We start from the raw sequence: 20144 nt of genomic DNA on the forward strand, positions 1-20144 counted from the left end.
ACCTTGCACATTCGGACATATGGATGTGCACTAAGGAAGGGCATTGTAGTGCCATTAGCATAAAGTTGCAGACGGAAATGCTGCAAAAGACTCAAGGAAGGCTACATCTAACTCTGAATCAGACCATATGAGAAGGGATCCCGCCCCCCCTCAACAGACCCCACCCCCATTAGGGCTGCTTCTATAAATTTCCCGGGCTGATTTTCCATCCCAGTCTGCCCCTGGGAAGGATAAAACATTATGCTATTTTTTTGCCTAAATTGTGTTTTTAAACACCGACAACAATGGAAATTGTTTGCATGCACTTGGAGGAGCAGGTATTTGTGGGAATTGTTTTGGGGTGCAGATTAAGGGTGGGACACCACCACACACAGAACATTAATATACACTGGGTTACTCATCTCAACAAACAACTTCGTGAAATACACAATATTATTTTAAATTCAATTATAAAGACTGCAGGTTTTTTTTGTTTTAGACAACAGGAGAAAAAAAATGTCATTTTTTTTGTATCTAACTGGGAAAAAAACTCAAAACAAAGAGGTCTTCTTGGGGTGCAGCAGCCTCAAACACAGTAGAGTATTTGTTGGTAGGATAAACAATATAGTATACTGCAGTGATAGATTTTCTAGATTTTCTTTAAGAAAAAAACAAACCAATCAACAGCACCACACAGACAGTAGCCTGTTTGTTTGCATTACAGTGTGTGAATGTGCAGTGTGTGAGACAAACACACACACACTGACAAGTGACAATGATGCCTGCAGTCACACTTCCCAGGCACCTACTCCTGTCTCAAGAAACACCTACCATTAAACTCTAAAGTCTAAACCTAAACTAATCTAACTCCCAATGGCACCCAAATGGCGCAATGATGGCTTGCTAACTTCCCACACCCTCTCCCTCCGTTCTCCTGTGTGAAATGATGTGTAATCATGAGGGAGGGATTTTTATATGCAATTCAAAACATGGGAGATTCAACTCTGGGAAGATTATATTTATCCTTGTTTTGGGATGCAAACTTGGCGGGAAGACCAGGGCCAGGACTCGGAATCACTCAGAACCCCAAAGTTCTAATTAAAACAGCCTACCGCATTATAAAATGCAGAAAAACAAAGGGACAGAGGCATAAAAAATTTGAGAGAGATAAAGTGGAGAAATTGCCCATAGAATCCAATCAGCTTCTGTTATTTTATAGACTGTGCTAAATAAATGATGCAGAAAAAGATGTGTAGTGTTAGTTGGCGCTCAAAAATACAAGAAATAAATCTATCAGAAAATAGTTTTAATATAAATCTGTAAATATCCCATATAAAAAGTATACATAAAATGCAAAGTGGGGATTTCATTGACTTTAGTGCTCAAGGATTAATTTAGAACAGGTTGACTCTTTAGTAACATGGTTTCCACTGGATACAGGCTATTTGTCAACTTGTAATTATTACCTTTCTATATAGCATCCTATTGAGACAGTATTACTGTTATTATAGTTGTGGGAGCCTATATTGTTTTTGTGTTGTTTTTTTGTGATTTTTATATGTACTCCCGGGAGCTCTATCTATTGTAGATATTTGAATCTATATATTTTTGTGGTTTGTTCTTATGTATACTTTTTATATGGGATATTTACAGATTTCTATTAAAACTATTTTCTGATAGATTTATTTCTTGTATTTTTGAGCGCCAACTAAGCACTACACATCTCTTTCTGCTTCAATTTTTGTGTGGGAAATTGGCATTCCACATGTTGTGCTGGTGGCTGCTAGATTTACTGGAATTAGATTACGGGCTTCTTTGCTAGAGCAAGATTTTTGTTGTGTTATCTAGCTAAATAAATAATAGCTACAATATCAGCTGTTTGTTGCTATGGGCAAATTCTCCACTTAATCTCTCTATAAGGTTTCTTATGTCTCCCCTTAAGTAGGATATATTTGTCCACAGCATGTTCATAAAGAAGAATAACCCATAAAATATTTGCACCATGTGGGGATTGGGAGGTTACAGACTGTGAGGTTGTACAGTATGTGGCAGAAGCTTTTGATGTGATTGCTCTTTGAGGAACTAACTATATATTCTTTAGAGCATGTTTGCCACCAGCAAAAGGTAGAAGATCTGGCAAAGACTACATAATGGATAAGGGATGCCATTTATCAAGTGTGGTGTCACACTCTGCTCAAATTGTGTGACTTGCCATGTCATTTGCTGCAGGTCAGGATTTCTGCCTGACCTTGTTCGAGAACTATGCACTGACATCACCATCATGCACTATGTCAGCTGATAGCTTTCTTCCAGTGAGAGTACTCCTGCCTCAGCTGACCTCAGCAGCCTATTGGGGACTTGCAGCAGATTCATATCCCCTGTGAGAACTCCCACACTGGTGCCAGAGCAAAGAGTTACTTCCTAGTGTTCGTTCTATCCTGTGGCTCCTTTGTGCAGAATATCATCACTGCTATCTGGCTCAATATCTACAATTTCTGTGTCTTGATCTGTGTGCTGCTGTATTCCAGTTTAGGTTCACAAGCTGTTCCAGTGAACTTAGGGCCTGATTCAGAGACGGACGCTCTGACCAGAGCACTCGCTCTGAATCAGGGCCCTCCTACCTAAAAATTGAGCGGCCTTTTGGACGCTCACATAGCTGTGGGTTACCACCCACAGCTTATGCAAGCGTCCATGATGATGGTCGCGATGGTCAAGACCATCGCGACCATCGGGCTTGCGACGAGACCCTGTGGTAGGGTCTCGCTGCCGCAAGCCCTGGAGTGATTTTGGCTCTATCAGAGCAAAATCACTCCCACTGACATCACTAGTGATGTCGGTGGGGCCGGACCCAGACGGTAGGCGTTCCCATGGGAACGCCTCCGTCTGGCAGCCACGCCCACCAAAGGGGGCGTGCTGTCACTCACCATCAACAGCATGCCCCCTTTGGTGCGAGACCCCGAGCGACGGCTTCCTCATTGCTTGCCGGGTCTCGCGCATGCGCACGACAGAGCTCCCTCCATCATGCGCATGCGCATTTGGGTACCATCGACCCACTTGCGAGCGTCCTGCACTCGCGAGTGGGTCTGAATGAGACCCTTACTCAGCAAACATCAGTTGCAGTCCATTATCCAGCTCAGTGAAATCACCAGCTGCACTGATTAGAGGATTCCTGCAATCAGCCTCTGCAAGTCTGTTCCTGACCCTGGCTTTGTTTCTGACCTGCTTCTGTCTAATCCCTGGTACTGCATTTGGTAATCTGGTTTGACCTTGGCTATCCTCTGCGACCTGCACACGTTTGCTCCCTGGTACCTTGTTGTCCATTTGGTTCTGACCCGGCCTGTTCACTATGCTGAAAGTCTTCTCCGCTCCATCCAGAGTTCACCAGCACCTGTATAAGGGGATCCTATTCTGAGGGCTGCAACCTGTGTGTCGAATGCAGCCAAGCCCACCGGCACATTAGACTCCGTGCCTCAGAAATAGGTCACGCCAATCCCCAAATACGGGTCGCATCCATTTGCCATCAGAGAGTTGTGACATGTGGCTGATATAGTGTTGCTGATACTCATCTAAACTCACTATATGAAATAGTGAGCAGGGCCTTAACTGTGTGTGTGTGTGAGTGTTGCCATCGTACAGGGCCCTGGGGGTGGCACCATCACTTCCCCATGGCCCCTGCTTCCGGCTAGCAGGTTTCCTGGATGGCACCCTGCAGCCAGTGTCACCATCCGGAGCCTGTGAAGCTGATCGGGCGTCCTCAGAATCTGTCATTACACCATGCACTGAGGGGTCGGGGACAGCACTCCCTGTTACAGCACTGATAGTGAGCAGTAAAACAGGTAATTGGGGAAAATTATACAACATGAGGGGTGTAAGGAGTAACCAGCTAAACCTTACATAATAGTGGGGTAGAGAGGTTGACAGAAATGTGCTTAGAAACAGTAACACTTAAGTGAGAACAGGAGAAGAGACTACTAGAGAAAATGTAATAATGGCAGAGAGGAAGGATGGCCTGGGTTGTGAGGTAGAAAATGTTAGAGATACTGTAATTTCAAAATAGAAACAGCCATTTGATAAACCTAGGGGTATATTTACTAAAGTGCGGGTTTATAGAAGTAGAGATGTTGCCTATAGCAACAAATCATATTCTAGCTATTATCTTTTAAAAGGTGCTATCTAAATGATATGTAGAAGCGTAGAACACAGCATATAAGGAACAGTTGATAAACACATGGGAGCAGTTAAAATAACAAGCGTCATAGTATAGCTTTTATGTAAGAATGAAACTGGTCAATTTAGAGCTAAAACTGTTGTATATAAAAAGGCAATAAAATAAAAAGCTTCTGTTTACCTTTGTTTTTACTAATAAAGACATCTGTGTAATATCTGTTTTAGCATCCTCACAGTTTTAACATTCAAACAATGTATTCCAACACACAGTACTATATAATATCTTACAGTATGAAAATTACCCATTAGCTGTTATAATATGCAGCACCAGACCCTTCAGCTTTTTACAATTCCCAATAGTTTCCCAATTAATAACATGTTCACATTTTTACAGAACATCATCTCTTGGACATTAATGGCACTAATTAAATCAAAGCAAACATTGCCCAAGCAATACATCAAGGACAAGATAACAGTTTGTTGAATAAATTAATAACATTACAAGGAATATTGTCAAAAGCAGAATAATCATAGTGAATAATAAAAAAAAATCAAAAGTCATAAATGTTGTCCCTGGCCAGTTGAATAATATATCAAGTAGGGTCAATAACAATTAATAACTATTATTTTTAAAGTTTATGGGAAGCTTAGGCCTACTAGCCCATTTTCACAAAACACCCCACTACTAGCCTAAGGCATAGTGGCACTGTTGCAAATTCTAAAGTTGCCAGATTTCCAACTTGGGAATAATTTATATACCAGCAACATAACTAGGGAATTGTCACTAGAGATAGGCTATCTTATTTTATATTCTTTATTTTATTTGCAGTGCTTATGGACACTTACAAATGCATTAATATGAATCCTGCCTTTTTATTCTACAGGAAACTAATTATAGACATGCACTTTATAACATAATAGATCATGTTACACAAAAAATGCCACATGCAATAATATAACAAAGAACATGATGGATGCTTATGTAGTGCCAAATTTCCCAATATGCAAAAACAAGAAATAAATGGCTTAGTCCGGCTAAAAACAACCACAAAAAAATAGAGATGTGCGCAGACCCCTATATTTTGGCTTTGGTTATAAATCATTGTCATGTTTAAATTTTGGCAAAACCACCCTCAAGTGTTTTGGTTTGGTTTTGTTGTTTTTTGTATAAATACAAATAAAATCATGTACCTTGGACTTGATTTTGTTCCTATAGTATTATTAACATCAATAACATTAATTTCCCATTATTTCCAGTTAATTTAGCTCACCTCACAGCACCTGTAATCACAAGGGAGGGACTAAATGCTATCCAAAATACGCAAGATCCGGAATTTAGATCTGAGTTCCAAACTTGCTCGAAGACCCGAGTCAGGAGTCAGTGCTACTCTGAACCCCAAAGCGATACATGCCGGGTCTCGTTTCCAATCAGAAAGTATGTGTGTGATCAGTTTTCAGCAAAACCAAACCGCTCATCTCTATAAGAAAGATGTTAAAAGACTCATCTTTCAATCCCAAGCATTCAAATAGTATATTTAAACCATACTTGCTACTTTTGAGCATTTTAGGGAGATTGTGAAAGCAACACCTATGAGTGCGTCGATAAAGTGGGCGTGTACTGCTGCATCTGAGAGGCGTGTCATAAAACTGACTTACTCCAAATTTAAAATAAGCCCCAAAGCAGTAAGATCTACTTGTTGATGAAAACACTCTGATACTTTTCAGAAAATGCATGTAGCCATAGGGATCAATGGGGCAGATGTATGAAGCTCTGGAAAGTGATAAAGTGTAGAGTGATAAATGACCAACCAATCAGCTCACAACTGTCATATTTTAAACACAGTCTGTAACATGACAGTTGGGAGATGATTGGCTGGTCATTTATTACTCTGCACTTTATCACTTTCCAGAGCTTCATACATCTGCCCCATTGTGCCTTATAACCAATGCAGGGAAATGATACTAATGATCCCATTTGAATGTATCTCTATTTCTCTTTTTTAATATAACAGCTACATAAAGGGGGTAAGGTACAATCAGCTAGATTGCCAAACTACTAGCTTTTAATGCTTTATAAATTATTTATTATTAAATATCACAAAATCTGAGATCTGGACTATCCCTTGGGTAATGGTGGTGAGGTTATTCTGGAATCAGGTTTGATACCCATTGTGTCCATGATTTTATTTTAGGTGTTATTGTAAGTTTAGTAAATTAAACTAATTTCTCTGTCTCTTTGCACACCAAAGTCTACTTTTAGGTGAATCACAACATAGCTCCTTTACCATCAGTTGCTAATTGTTTTAATAAATGAATATTTAAGATATGCTACACTTACCTTTTACTCACTGGAAGTGGATTAATCATCCACAGAATCACTGTTATTAGTTAAAAGTTAAGATATTTCAGGAAGATTTCTTCTGGAAACTTATTTCATTTTAGCTTGGCTGTCATTGGATGGTGAAGCTAAAGTCAGCTAATTGCAAGAAAGGTAAATTCTGAGTCTTGTTTTTGTGAGTTAAGTGTGATTATGTAATAACCAAAGTGGAAACATTTTTCTTTCCTCACCTGATACTTTAACTATTCACATACATCTTTTGGAATCATGTGAAAATTCTCTGTTGCATCTAAAAAATAAAATATTAGAAAATGGTAGCCCGTTCTTTGTGTCCCGGCTTGTTCCGTAATGTTGTTTTGGAAAATCTTGCTCAGGTTTTGAAAGGAGACCTGGTATTTACATTCTCAAGTCCAGATGGTATTTTTCTTTTTCACTTGTTTTAGTGGTTCAGTGAATGAAACAAAATTAGATATGTAGCTAGAAATGTAATTGGCAATTCCCAGAAAAAAACTTTTTATGTTCTGAAGAGTTGATGATGCATTTAGTTTCATAATGGCTTGAATGTGCATAAAACTCCAGTTTGTCCTTGTTAAATTTACATTTTCATTTTAGGGCTGAGACCTTTGTTAGGAGACTTTGGATCACTTATTCTGATACTTGCTGATAGTGCTGAGGTAATAGAGGTATAGTGCTGTAATAGAATTGGCTGAGTATGCTGTTATATTCAATATATATATATATATATATATATATATATGTTATATTCAAATATATATATATATATATATATATATACAGTCAGGTGCATAAATATTGGGACATTGACACTGGATTTTCATATTTTGGCTTCTATTCACCACCAAAATGGATTTGAAATGAAACAAACAAGATGTGCTTTAACTGCAGACTTTCAGATTTAATTTGAGGGTAATTACATCCAAATCAGGTGAACGGTGGAGGAATTACAACAGTTTCTATATGTGCCTCCCACTTTTTAAGGGGCCAAAAGTAATGGGACTATCAACTCAAAAGCTATTTCAAGGACAGGTGTGGGCTATTCCCTCATTATTTCATTATCAATCAAGCAGGTAAAAAGTCTTGAATTGATTCTAGGTGTAACATTTGCATTTAAAATCAGTTGCTGTCGACTCTCAATATGAGATCCAAAGAGCTGTCACTATCAGTGAAGCAAGCCATCATTAGGCTTAAAAATCAAAACAAACCCATCAGAGAGATAGCAAACACATTAGGTGTGGCCAAATCAACTGTTTGGAACATTCTTAAAAAGAAAGAATGCACCGGAGAGCTTACCAAAAGACCCGGAAGACCACGGAAAACTACTGTGGTGGATGACAGAAGAATTATTTCCCTGGTGAAGAAAAACAGTTGGCCAAATCAATAACACTCTCCAGGGGGTAGGTGTATATGTGTCAAAGTCAACAATCAAGAGAAGACTTCACAAGAGTGAATATAGAGGGTTCACCTCAAGATGTAAACCATTGGTGAGCCACAAAAACAGGAAGACCAGATTAGAGTTTGCCAAACAACATCTAAAAAAGCCATTACAGATCTGGAACAACATCCTATGGACAGATGAGACAAAGATCAACTTGTACCAGAGTGATGGGAAGAGAAGAGTATGGAGAAGGAAAGGAACTGCTCATGATCCAAAACATACCACCTCATCAGTGAAGCATGGTGGTGGTAGTGTCATGGTGTGGGCATGTTTGGCTGCCAATGGACCTGGTTCCCTTGTATTTATTGATGATGTGATGCTGACAAAAGCAGCAGAATGAATTCTGAAGTGTTTCGGGCAATATTATATGCTCATATTCAGTCAAATGCTTCAGAACTCATTGGCTCATTGACAGAATTTTCATATTTTGGCCTCTATTCACCACCACAAAGGCTTTGAAATGAAACAAACAATATGTGCTTTAACTGCAGACTTTCAGATTTAATTTGAGGGTAATTACATCTAAATCAGGTGAACGGTGTAGGAATTACAACGGTTTCTATATGTGCCTCCCACTTTTTAAGGGGTCAAAAGTAATGGGACAAGCTAAACAATCCAAAATCTGACTTTCACATTTTAAAACTTTGTTGCAAATCCTTTGCAGGCAATTACAGCCTGAAGTCTGGAACGCATAGACATCACCAGACGCTGGGTTTCATCCCTGGTGATGCTCTGCCAGGCCTCTACTGCAAATGTCTTCAGTTCCTACTTGTTCTTGGGGCATTTTCCCTTCAGTTTTGTCTTCATCAATTGAAATGCATGCTCAATCGGATTCAGGTCAGGGGATTGACTTGGCCATTGCATAACATTCCACTTTTTAGCCTTAAAAACTCTTTGGTTGCTTTTGCAGTATGCTTCGGGTCATTGTCCATCTACACTGTGAAGCACCATCCAATGAGTTCTGAAGCATTTGACTGAATTGAGCATATAATATTGCCCGAAACACTTCAGAATTCATTCTGCTGCTTTTGTCAGGAGTCACATTATCAATAAATACAAGGGAACAAGTTCCTTTGGCAGCCATACATGCCCACACCATGACACTACCACCACCATGCTTCACTGATCAGGTGGTATGTTTTGGATCATGAGCAGTTCCTTTCCTTCTCCATACTCTTCTCTTCCCATCACTCTGGTACAAGTTGATCTTTGTCTCATCTGTCCATAGGATGTTGTTCCAGAACTGTGATGGCTTTTTTAGCTGTTGTTTGGCAAACTATAATCTGGTCTTCCTGTTTTTGTGGCTCACCAATGGTTTACATCTTGTGGTGAACCCTCTATATTCACTCTTGTGAAGTCTTCTCTTGATTGTTGACTTTGAAACATATACACCTACCTCCTGGAGAGTGTTCTTGATTTGTCCAACTGTTGTGAAGGGGTTTTTCTTCACCAGGGAAATAATTCTTCTGTCATGCACCACAGTTGTCTTCCGTGGTCTTCCGGGTCTTTTGGTGTTGCTGAGCTCTCTGATGCATTCTTTCTTTTTAAGAATGTTCCAAACAGTTGATTTGGCCACACCTAATGTTTTTGCTATCTCTCTAATGGGTTTGTTTTGATTTTTCAGCCTAATGAGGGCTTGCTTCACTGATAGTGACAGCTCTTTGGATCTCATATTGAGGGTCGACAGCAACTGATTGCAAATGTCACACCTAGAATCAACTCCAGACCTTTTACCTGCTTAATTGATAATGAAATAATGAGGGAATAGCCCACACCTGTCCATGAAATAGCTTTTCAGTTGATAGTTCCATTACTTTTGGCCCCTTAAAAAGTGGGAGGCACATATAGAAACCGTTGTAATTCGTACACTGTTCACCTGATTTGGATGTAATTATCCTCAAATTAAATCTGAAAGTCTGCAGTAAAAGCACATCTTGTTTGTTTCATTTCAAAGCCATTGTGGTGGTGAATAGAGGCCAAAATATGAAAATTATGTCAATGTCCCAATATTTATGCACCTGATTGTAGTATGTGGACTAGTTTAAAATGATAAAACAACAGTAGCTTAGATGTCAGAGGAAAAAACTAATTACAGTGGAGAGGTTTGCAGTGTAACATTTAGGAGGGATCTGAACAAGTTGATTAATAGCTTTTGCTCTGGCCTCCAAGTCTTCACACCCTACCAATATCGTCATCAAATGTTAACTTGGAATGCAGCACTTCTCTCACATAAATCAAATATGTCAGATGAAGAAATAGAATTGGTATTCCCTTTTTGCATTTTTGTAAGTTGTATTATATAGTATGTTGGGCACACACCTAAATAGAAAATAAAAGAGGTAAAACTATTTTTCTGTTTTTACAATAACTTTCAAATGTTATAGATCTAGACAATGCAAATATAAAACTAATGTGAACTATCCAGAACAAAAAGAAACATAATAATTAACAAATGACCCAACAAACACTGTTTTTTTGTATAAATATAAGTAGCTCTAAAAACAATAAGCTAACTAAAGTGTGTTCAGTATTGTTAGTTATATTTTGTTTAAACTAACAATTTATTTTAAGTACAGTGTTGTAGCGTGGCAAAATGGATTCTATGGGTCTGAAGGTGAGTGAGTACTACACACAGTTGGGCTAGTGTGTCTTGTGTGAAATCATTGTGTGTATGGACAGAGAAGTGGCACCATGCACATGAGCCTATACAGATTTCAGTGATTCTGCCACTTTGCCTGCTGTGACTGGATAGACAGGATGGTGTGTCCTAGAGTAGACAGAGCCTAGGAATGGTGTGTTCATGTAATACAGGGCCATATTAAGGACTGTGAGGGCACTAGCCTGAAGATCTGTGGGGGCCCTCTGGACCAGAAGCAATGAGAGTATGATGGCTGTCAACGGTTGAAGATTGGTGATGTGATCTGATTAGCAGCGGGCAGCAGAGGGTTATCTGACAGAGGGGGGCCCTGGGCATGTGCTTTTCCTTTAATCCAGCACTGGGTACCTGGGTATGTAGATGAGACTGCCTCTAGTAGTAAGGGGTGCCTGAATATATGGATGAGCCTGACTCAAGCAGAAGAAGGCACATGGGTATGTAGATGAGCCTGCTTCCAATGTTTAAATGTACCTGGGTATGTGGATGAGCCTGACTCCAGTGGTAAGAGGTACTTAGGTATGTGGATGAGACTAACTCAAGTTGTAAGGGGTACCTGGTCATGTGGAGGAGCCTGCCTCTAGTAGTGAGGAGTACCTGGGTATGTGAATCAAGGGTATAGGAGTACTTGGTTGAAAGGTATCAGGGTATGTTGCCTTCAGTAGTGAGGAGTGTGGGAATATGTTGACTCCAGCGGTGGAAGGTAGGTGTAGGTGCCAGTTGTCTCCTTGTGCCTAAGCCACAATCAGTGATGCAGGGCTGGTGTGTCAGTGGCATGGCTGTCGGGGGTGTCCACCTCAGGCTGGCTGCAGTTGGTTCACATAGAACAGAAGCTCAATGGCATTCACTAAGCCCATCACCACCATGAAGTATACAAGAGAGCACAGCTATTCCCCTTCTGTATGCAGACCAGCCTTTCTCAGACTGGCAGGGCATCCCCCTAAGGTAGCAGGCTGTTCCTCCCAGATATTGATCCCATTCATCCTTGGGCCTCCACCCCATCCATGGCCTGACAGGAGCTGCCAGGGTTGCTTGTGCTGCTACCTACTGCCGGAGCCAGAGGGTGGGGTTATGAGATCATGGGAGGACTAGAAGGGAAGTTACTATGAGACCATGCTGCAGCATAGACAGCAGCAATACTGGGAGCTCCTTGTCACTGGGCATCTGAAGAGTCACATATACCTGGCCTTGGAGGAGGTATCACTCTGAGCACACTAGTGGTGGGGCCCCCTTGGTGCACCTAGCCTGCAGTTTACTCAGGCCACCATTAAATTTGGCTCATGCACAAGAAATGTCAACTGTGGAAAAGATGCATATTTGATTGAGAAAGCCATATTATTTGCTGGCAAATAGCACACAATAATGACGGTTCCCAGACTTATTAAACTGACTGGTGCTTTCTTCATCGCTTAACTTATGCTTTTGTGAGCTGGTTTAAGCAATACTCTGTTGTATATGAGATATGGAGCTGCTTCTGCTGTATTATAGAAGTTTTAGCAATTGATTCCAAATATGTTTGTTGCAAGTAAAATAAATAGTTAAGAACATGGCCTAAGTGTATTTATCGTTTGCCTAGTGTAAACCAGGTGCATATACTATTGTTTCCAATCAGCATGCATCCTAAAACAGTTGTGCATACAGTATGTGCGCAACAACTGATTTTTTTTTTAATAAACCCAAATTGTGTCTGTGATTTGCGGGTAAAATACTAAAGATTGGTTTTGGATCTTTTTTAAAACCAAAAGTTATTGGTTATCAAGGTAGATTTGCAGTCTAAATAACCAGCATTTACTATGCATTGGATTTGACTGTCATTTGAAATCCGAAGTCGATACCTGCAGTTTCCAAGCTCTGACCAATCAGCATGACGCCATTCATTTCTATGGAGAGTGACTGAGAGTGACCTGGCATTTGCGACAGGGCTCTGTTAAGGACAGTAGCAATACTTTTTTGTTTTTTTGTCAATATGCCTAGATGGACCATAAAGGATATGACCCTTTCATCTTGAAAGTAGTTCAGCAGAGAAGTCACTTGCTGTTTGCACTTTGCCAAATGTAGAAAATGCTTGAAACACATAAATGTAGTACATGTAATACACTGCAATGTCTAAAATTAGGTTAAACCAAGTAGTAGTTTAGGAAAAAACAGAAAATTTATATTTAAGAATAAAGGGGTGTTTCTAAAGTGGCAAGAGGTCATACTTGGATGTGACCTTTACATTTTTTGCATGGTGCGAATTTTGAAATTTTTCCATTCCATTCCATTCTATACACCTGCTTTAGGTGCACCTTCAGTTTTCACAGATATCTCAATTGCCCAAATTATTAGCTTGCACTCTGAAGTGCTCTGGGAACACTGGAGAGTGCACCAGTGAATTGTAACAATGGGTTGGGTATGGAATGCCAGCACTTGGGATCCCATCAGTCAGAATCTTGATGTCGGCATTCCCGCAGGGTTAGGATACTGACACCTGTCGGTTAGTATCCTAACCCTACCCTAAACCTAACACTCCCCCCCACACAGCCTAACTTTAACCCTCCTTCCCCAAGTTCCTATCCCTAACCCCACTACTTAGCGTCGGTATGTCGGCAGTTGGGATGAATGTGGCAGCATTCTGACAGATATCGGGATTCTAGCACCGACATTCTGAGCACCAGCATCCTGACAGTCAGGATTTAAACAAAATCCCATAACAATTAGGTTGATTACTTATGTGGACAAAACAATAGCTTTGTGTTTATCAAAAGCACCCTGAGCACATCAAATAATTTCTTCCAAACCATTGGTGGTAGGAAAGAGGATTACATCACTGGACCATAAGAGCCACCAGGTAACATGATGGATCTGATGCAAAGGACCACAGTACTCATGGCAAGATCAGATAGTGATTTATGTTTAAATTTAAGTAGAGGCTCACTTTATAAATCTGTTATGTGTATCAATGGTTTATTTCTAGCTATACAGCTTATTTACACCTTACCAATCATATATCTAGTGGTTTCACTGTGAAACTGGCTGTCACTAGGCTGAATCCAGCTTTCTACATTAGTATTTGTTTTTTGTTCTCCACCTTCTGGAAAAATCTCCAAAATCATAATTATAGGGTGGGTTCAAGATTGTAATCATAGTGTTTATTTTGCTGGCCCAATACAAAAAGTGTTGTAGCTTTTTTAGCCTTAATCATTATTTAAAGGGCATGGGATTTGCCTCATTTACAGAAGCATACTGTAGGAACTATGCTATAATTTTTATTTGAAATGTAAAATTGTGACATTGGAACAAATGCCAACCTTGATGACCCCTGTTCACTATTGAATGATGGTAGGTTTAGGATAGATTTAAAAAATGGCGAAATGTAAAACACGTGGTTGTTCCAAATGTGATTATAGACAGTGCTTATGGTGATGTTTTTACTAGAGATGTGCAGGGCCCCTTATGTTTTTTGTTTTGGGAAAACCACCCTCAAATGTTATGTTTTGGTTTTGGAAAAACCACCCTCATGTGTCACCCAGTCAATTTTAACCAATTTTTGCACCTGAAATCACAAGAAAATCTAGTTTTTAGATCCGAGACATAACTTGCTGGAAGACCCAAGTCAGGAATTGGTTCTACTCGGAACCCCAAAGTTCGGGTGTGTTCGCTTTCAACAAAACCAAACTACTCATCTCTAGTTATTACTTACTTCTGTGAACAAGCTGATCCACTGGACCAAAAAAGACCATAACATTTATTTTTAAGCTGCCACAGTAAAGTATATGAGGAAGTGAAATGAGGATTTTCTCTAATGGATACATATGAAAGGTTAAAAAGACACTTATGTATGAAATAAAGTATTGCCTTGGTGCATTTATTTCTTATTCGGAAATGATCCCAATGACTGTCAGAATGTATTCATTTTAGTGCATGAAACATTCAGTGTTACTTCCCCTAAAGACCCAATTTCTGTGTGAGTTGCTGCGGTGAACCCTGGTCAGAGCTTGACTCTGCTCTATTGTAAGTTTGGTTTTCTTTTTACTCTTCTCAGTACAGTTTTTCATAGCTTAACACATCAATAATATCCTTATGACCTTAAAGTGAGTTGAAAATTGCTTTTTCTCTTCATCCTATGTTTACACTAAATCTCTTTTGACTTTTATTAGATCCCTAAAACAACTTTTAAACTGAAAGAAATCTGTTTTAACTCAGTTCAGCCCTTAGGAAAAAGAGTTTGTCTTTGAAATCTATTCTTAATTGTATTGCAAAGGGTCAATAAAACAGATTTATAATTTTAATGTAAAAATATAATTTATAGTTCTCCATTTCCGCAAAGTACAGCAAAGTTGTACGAGGTGTTTTTTTTTAGAATAATGAATGCGCTTATAAGTTATTTTATTTCTTAAAGGCTTTTTTTGTAATTAAAAGCAATTGATCCAGTCAGTAAAGAATTTAGATGTTTATTGGTTAAGAACATTTATAGTGATACAAGAGGTACTATTACTTTACCAGTTTCAATGCTTGTAGAAATGAGTCTTGTACAGGAAGGTTATAATTCCCTGGAGCATCTACAGAAGAGAAAGGTTAATGATGATTGCTTACTATTGGGGTGAATTGCTTTGGAATTAGATTACGATGCATGAAGCAGAATGATTAAGGTAGAACATATGCAAGAAGTTGGGCAAGAGATCATGTATTGATTACTACAGTAATTACAATTAAGTGACTGAATCAGCCCTAAATGAGTATATATTGATAAGAGTGTTTAAAGTTTAAAATACAGGTCAAAAATAAATGTGCACAATGACTAGTTATATACAATGTTAATTTCTTCCTAGACTTCTATAAACTCTACTAAGCACCAGTGGTGGATCTAGACTCTTCTTTTAGTGGGGGCGGTTTACCGTTTAGCACCGACTCCTCCCATTTCCAGTCTCGACTCCTCCCCCTCCAATTAATACCTTGCCAGCCAATAATGTGAGCTGCAAGGAAGAAAGATGGACCTGTGACTATGAGTTTTTGCACTCAACATATGCACACACAGATAGCCACATATATACATACAGCCAAATATGCACACAGATAGCCACATATATTCATACAGCCACATATGCACACACACACAGATAGTCACATATATTCATACAGCCACATATGCACACACACACACAGATAGCCACATATATACATACAGCCACATATACACACACAGATAGCCACATATATACACACAGCCACATATATTTACACACATTGAAGTATTAATAGCTTAGGTGCTCTCCTGTAATGTACCTTACTGATGGGGGCTGGTCCTCGGGAAATTGCCACTGCTTCTCATCACTTGCACATGATAAAGCCAGGGGACACCTGCTACTACTCTATCGCCCTCTAGTGCCTGGCCCTGGATCTCCACCCCCTCATACCTGCAGCAGCGTGACATGGCCAGCTGCTGGATTCTAGGGAGTGGGACGCGGAGTGCTGTTCTACGGCAGTGGGGTCTGTGCTGCTCTGTCTGCTAGGGGGGCCAATCGCCTCAATCGCCCCCCCCCCCCTTGGATCCGCCAGTGCTACGCACTTCCCCTGTCACATGAAAGTACTTTACCAAGCACTAAGCCTTGGAGAGTGATAAAGTGGAGAGTGATACAGCAACAACCAATCAGATCCTAACTGTTATGTTACAGGCTATGTTTGAAAAATGTCAGTTAGGAGCTGATTGGCTGTTACTGTATCACTCTCCAATTTATCACTTTCTAAGGCTTAGTGCATCTCCCCCTCTAATATATAGGTGTGTATGTAAGAAGCAGTGATAACCTTTTTCCAGCATTTTTTTTTGCCAAAGAAAAGGGATTATTCTATCTTCTCCAAAAAGAATGAAAAGGCAGACTGTGGGGTGTTCAGAGATTGCTCCAATGGCATCTCCATCTTCTGTTACTAACTTCACCGCCATTGCTAGCTATGATGGGTGCTTACTAATTGATGAAAACCTCAGCTTTTCATTGCTTGCCCACTAACACATAGCTCCATCTGAGGACGGTACTATGTGTTACTTTCCAGTCCCACCATCACTGGACATCATTGCACATGAGTTGTATCTCCTGAATTAAATATTGCGGTTTCACACATGTGTAGAATGCCCATATGTGCCCATTCTGTATTGCATTCCGTATTGCATCAGCACTAGGTTGATGTGATACAGGAAGGTCAGAGGTCTAGCATAAAAGATTTCAGCTCAAAGACATTATGAATACCCATAAATCTATAGAGAGAAATAATTGCTTTCCAGACTTTGATTGTGGTTCCAAAGCACAAAAAGTTGTTTCTGCAACAAAAAGTAAGTTACACACTTTGATCTATCACAATTAGCTCAAAGATAATTAAATACAAAAGGTACAGCTTGATACATACGTATGCACACCGGTCACAGTATACAGTCGTCAATCCTGAGGTCTGTGGTCATCCAAGAGAATGGCTACTGACTGGGAACGGTGCGCAGGTTATATACCCTACAGAGCATGATAACAACAATGTAGACAGACAAACATAATTCCATTGGTTCTTGCTCTTGGTCTTTGTAGTACGCTGTAATTCATAGGAAAGTTCATATGTTGTCACTAGGGGTATGTCCCAATTCTCCAACAATGTCTTGAGATTACATTGTCTTTCTTTAACTGGTTTAAGACACTACATACAGAGTATACATTCTAACCAATAATTTCCTATAATTCATAACCATTGAATGCAAGATGCGACTCCCTCGCTGATAGATTCGAATATCAGAAAATAACCAGGGTGTCAGTATAGTACCAAACATGTCATGTCTACCAAGTTGTATACCTTAAATATCATATATGCACACATTATACCATAATGATTGTCTAATAAAACCTTTTCTATATGTGCTTGCATAAGTAATAGTGAGATATTTCCAGAAATACATAAGTATGCGTTGCGCGTCTGAGCACAGCGCAAATGTTGCAGTGCATGTATGAATTGTGCGCAACGCAATTATGCCCTGTGTGTTTGTGCACTTTCTCTTACATACGCTAATGTACGTTGTGCATCTTCATATTAAAATAGTTACAGGGTGGTTGTGGTAACGTGCGTAAGCATAAGAGCTTCTATGTGTTCGCATTGTGGATACACATGTGATTGTCTATGTGTATGCATGTGTGTGCAAATGTGCAGTAGTGTTTGTGTCATGGATTAAAATTAATTATATATATATATATATATATATATATATATAGCTTTATCCAGTAACTGGTATTTTTGATATTATATCCATATTATATCCATCTGAATCTAATTACAAAAGGTCATATAAAATGAAGTTTGTCCTGCTCACAGGTGGGGCAAGCCTTGGCCATAGTCAAGAAGTCTGATACCTTTAACAAAGGCTTTCTATGCTTAATTAGAATACAATTGTCAGGACTTCTTAACACAATTGCTAATGGTAATCAAACTTCTGACAATTGTTTCTAATTCTACATTAAGAACACTTCCCCTGAGCATATCAGTGTCTGTGTTACACTTCAATTGCCACAGACATACTGTATCTGTATGCGGAGCTTCTCAATATATATGCAAACACTCACAGTATCTTTGTGTATTTTTAATTACTTGTCACAGACATACTCCTGCTTCTCACACACTTGACTAAACCTTGAATGACATATATATGAATTTGTACACATCAGCTTGCTTCCGACGCAGAGTAGCGTCCGATTTACTCTTTATCAGCCCATAAACGACTAGATCATCAGATTATAATTATAACCGATCATAACCATTTATTTGACTTTGACAATATACAGCATTGCTATGGTAAGATGCAGGATGTGCTTTAGCTCTTAGAGAAAGGCAATGTTAATACATTGAACCCTTAGCAGCAATTATGTAGTCCCCTACAATGTACATATTTGCTTCCTTCAAATAATAATAAGGGGGGTAAGAGACTTAAGAGGAAAAAGATTTGGCTGGTTACAGAGTCTATCAGAGATTGACAGGAGGCAGCAAGCGCTAAAGAGAAATAGGAAAATAGATTTACTGACAGGTCAAATAAGAACAGTAAAGACTGAAAGGTGATAGATAAAGAAAGTTAAAGAGGAAAAGTTAAGATTACAGGGTCTATTTATTCTGTTAATTATTGGGTATTGGACGGCCCATAATTAAGTATCCAACTCACTGCGAGTAGCAGCGGTGGATACAAAATCACCAGAGCAAGTCATCATTGTTCCGATGCGAAATCCAAAAATCAGCTGTCCCTGCAATCCCCTTCACTGCTACTTCTGTAGAAGTGAAACTTTGCACTGTTGAGTCTGACTCAGCAGTGCTAGTGTGGACAAAGCCCCAGCGTCTGGTAAAAGAAACCGTACCGGGGCAGAGGGATCTGAAAGATGGCAAAGGTTCCCATGGCCAAACTCCAAAAATGTAATATTTTTGGAGCTTGATGAATTTAGGTTTCCATACTAGTGTATAGGGACAGCAGGCCTGACTGGTGCTCAAACAAGTGATACCTATGATATCTCATGTGTTACATTTGAATGGCCCTGATACTTAATTTCTACAAAAGTAGGTGAAAATTTTAATGTTCACTTGTTTTTGTAGAAATTAAGTGATGATGAATAGACCCCCAAAAGATAAATTCCCCCCAAAAAACATATATTTCTGCTGCCATTTGCAGTGGTTTAGGAACGATTTTCACAGTCTATTTATAACTGTACCTATACTGGGACATCTATTGCAATAAGCAGCTGTTCTGCTGAAACTTAAAAGTTCATTTTGCAGCTAAAGTTTTTACAGCAAAGTTTACACTGTTACTGTGCATGTACAACCTTAAATCACGCATGCGCACTGTGGAGCTCTTTCAATAGGAAAGAGCATGCCAACATCATCTGAAGAGTCAAAAAACATTTATTTTTCAGAGCTTGATAAATATCATTGTACTCTATGAGAACGGTGGTGTGCTGCAATCCCAATGGTAAATCAGTGGATATCTGCAATATCTTCTGTGTTGACACCAGGATAAATAGACACTTTACTGTAGGAAACATAGATTAAAGAAAATCATATAGAAACAACTATTTCCACATGATTAGTGTTGTGGCGTAAGTTCATCCCAGATGCCCGGAGGCAAGTTATAATTTAGTGCCCCCCCGTCACAGCTGCTGACACTGTAATGTAGCAATGCGCATGCAGACAGGCTATAGATAGATGAAGGCAGCAGCTGATGGTCTGACATGGAGCTCTCCACTAGTGTATGGTGGCTTCTCAGGTGCGGGGAAGGGGTGCCATGTATTGGGCAGCCATGACGGTACACTTCGGGTACATAGTTACATCCCTAAGTGGGGGGAATATGTTGTGGACAATGGAAGAGGTGCCCCTTCAGAGCTGGAGCCCGGCGGCAGGCGCCTCCATTGACTCCCATAGTTCTGCCCCTGATTAGTGCTGTAGAAGACTGACATATTGGCCCCTAAATCACAGAAGAGACAGCAGGATTAGGGGAGAGAGAGATAGAGCTCCTCAATTGAATAAATTAAACAATAATAAATTAATAGGCAGCCAATGACAAGAATAAA

At 39.6% G+C, this 20144-nt stretch overlaps 1 protein-coding gene across 1 annotated transcript in view; it reads left to right on the forward strand.

Moving 5' to 3' along the window:
- The window catches only part of CNTNAP4 (contactin associated protein family member 4), a 377413-nt gene that overhangs the window by 246331 nt on the left and 110938 nt on the right, over nt 1-20144 (forward strand). The window lies entirely within an intron of this gene.

This window comes from Taudactylus pleione, unplaced genomic scaffold, assembly GCF_031769625.1.
Source record: "Taudactylus pleione unplaced genomic scaffold, aTauple2 ptg000095l, whole genome shotgun sequence".
NCBI classification, from domain to species: Eukaryota; Metazoa; Chordata; class Amphibia; order Anura; family Myobatrachidae; genus Taudactylus; species Taudactylus pleione.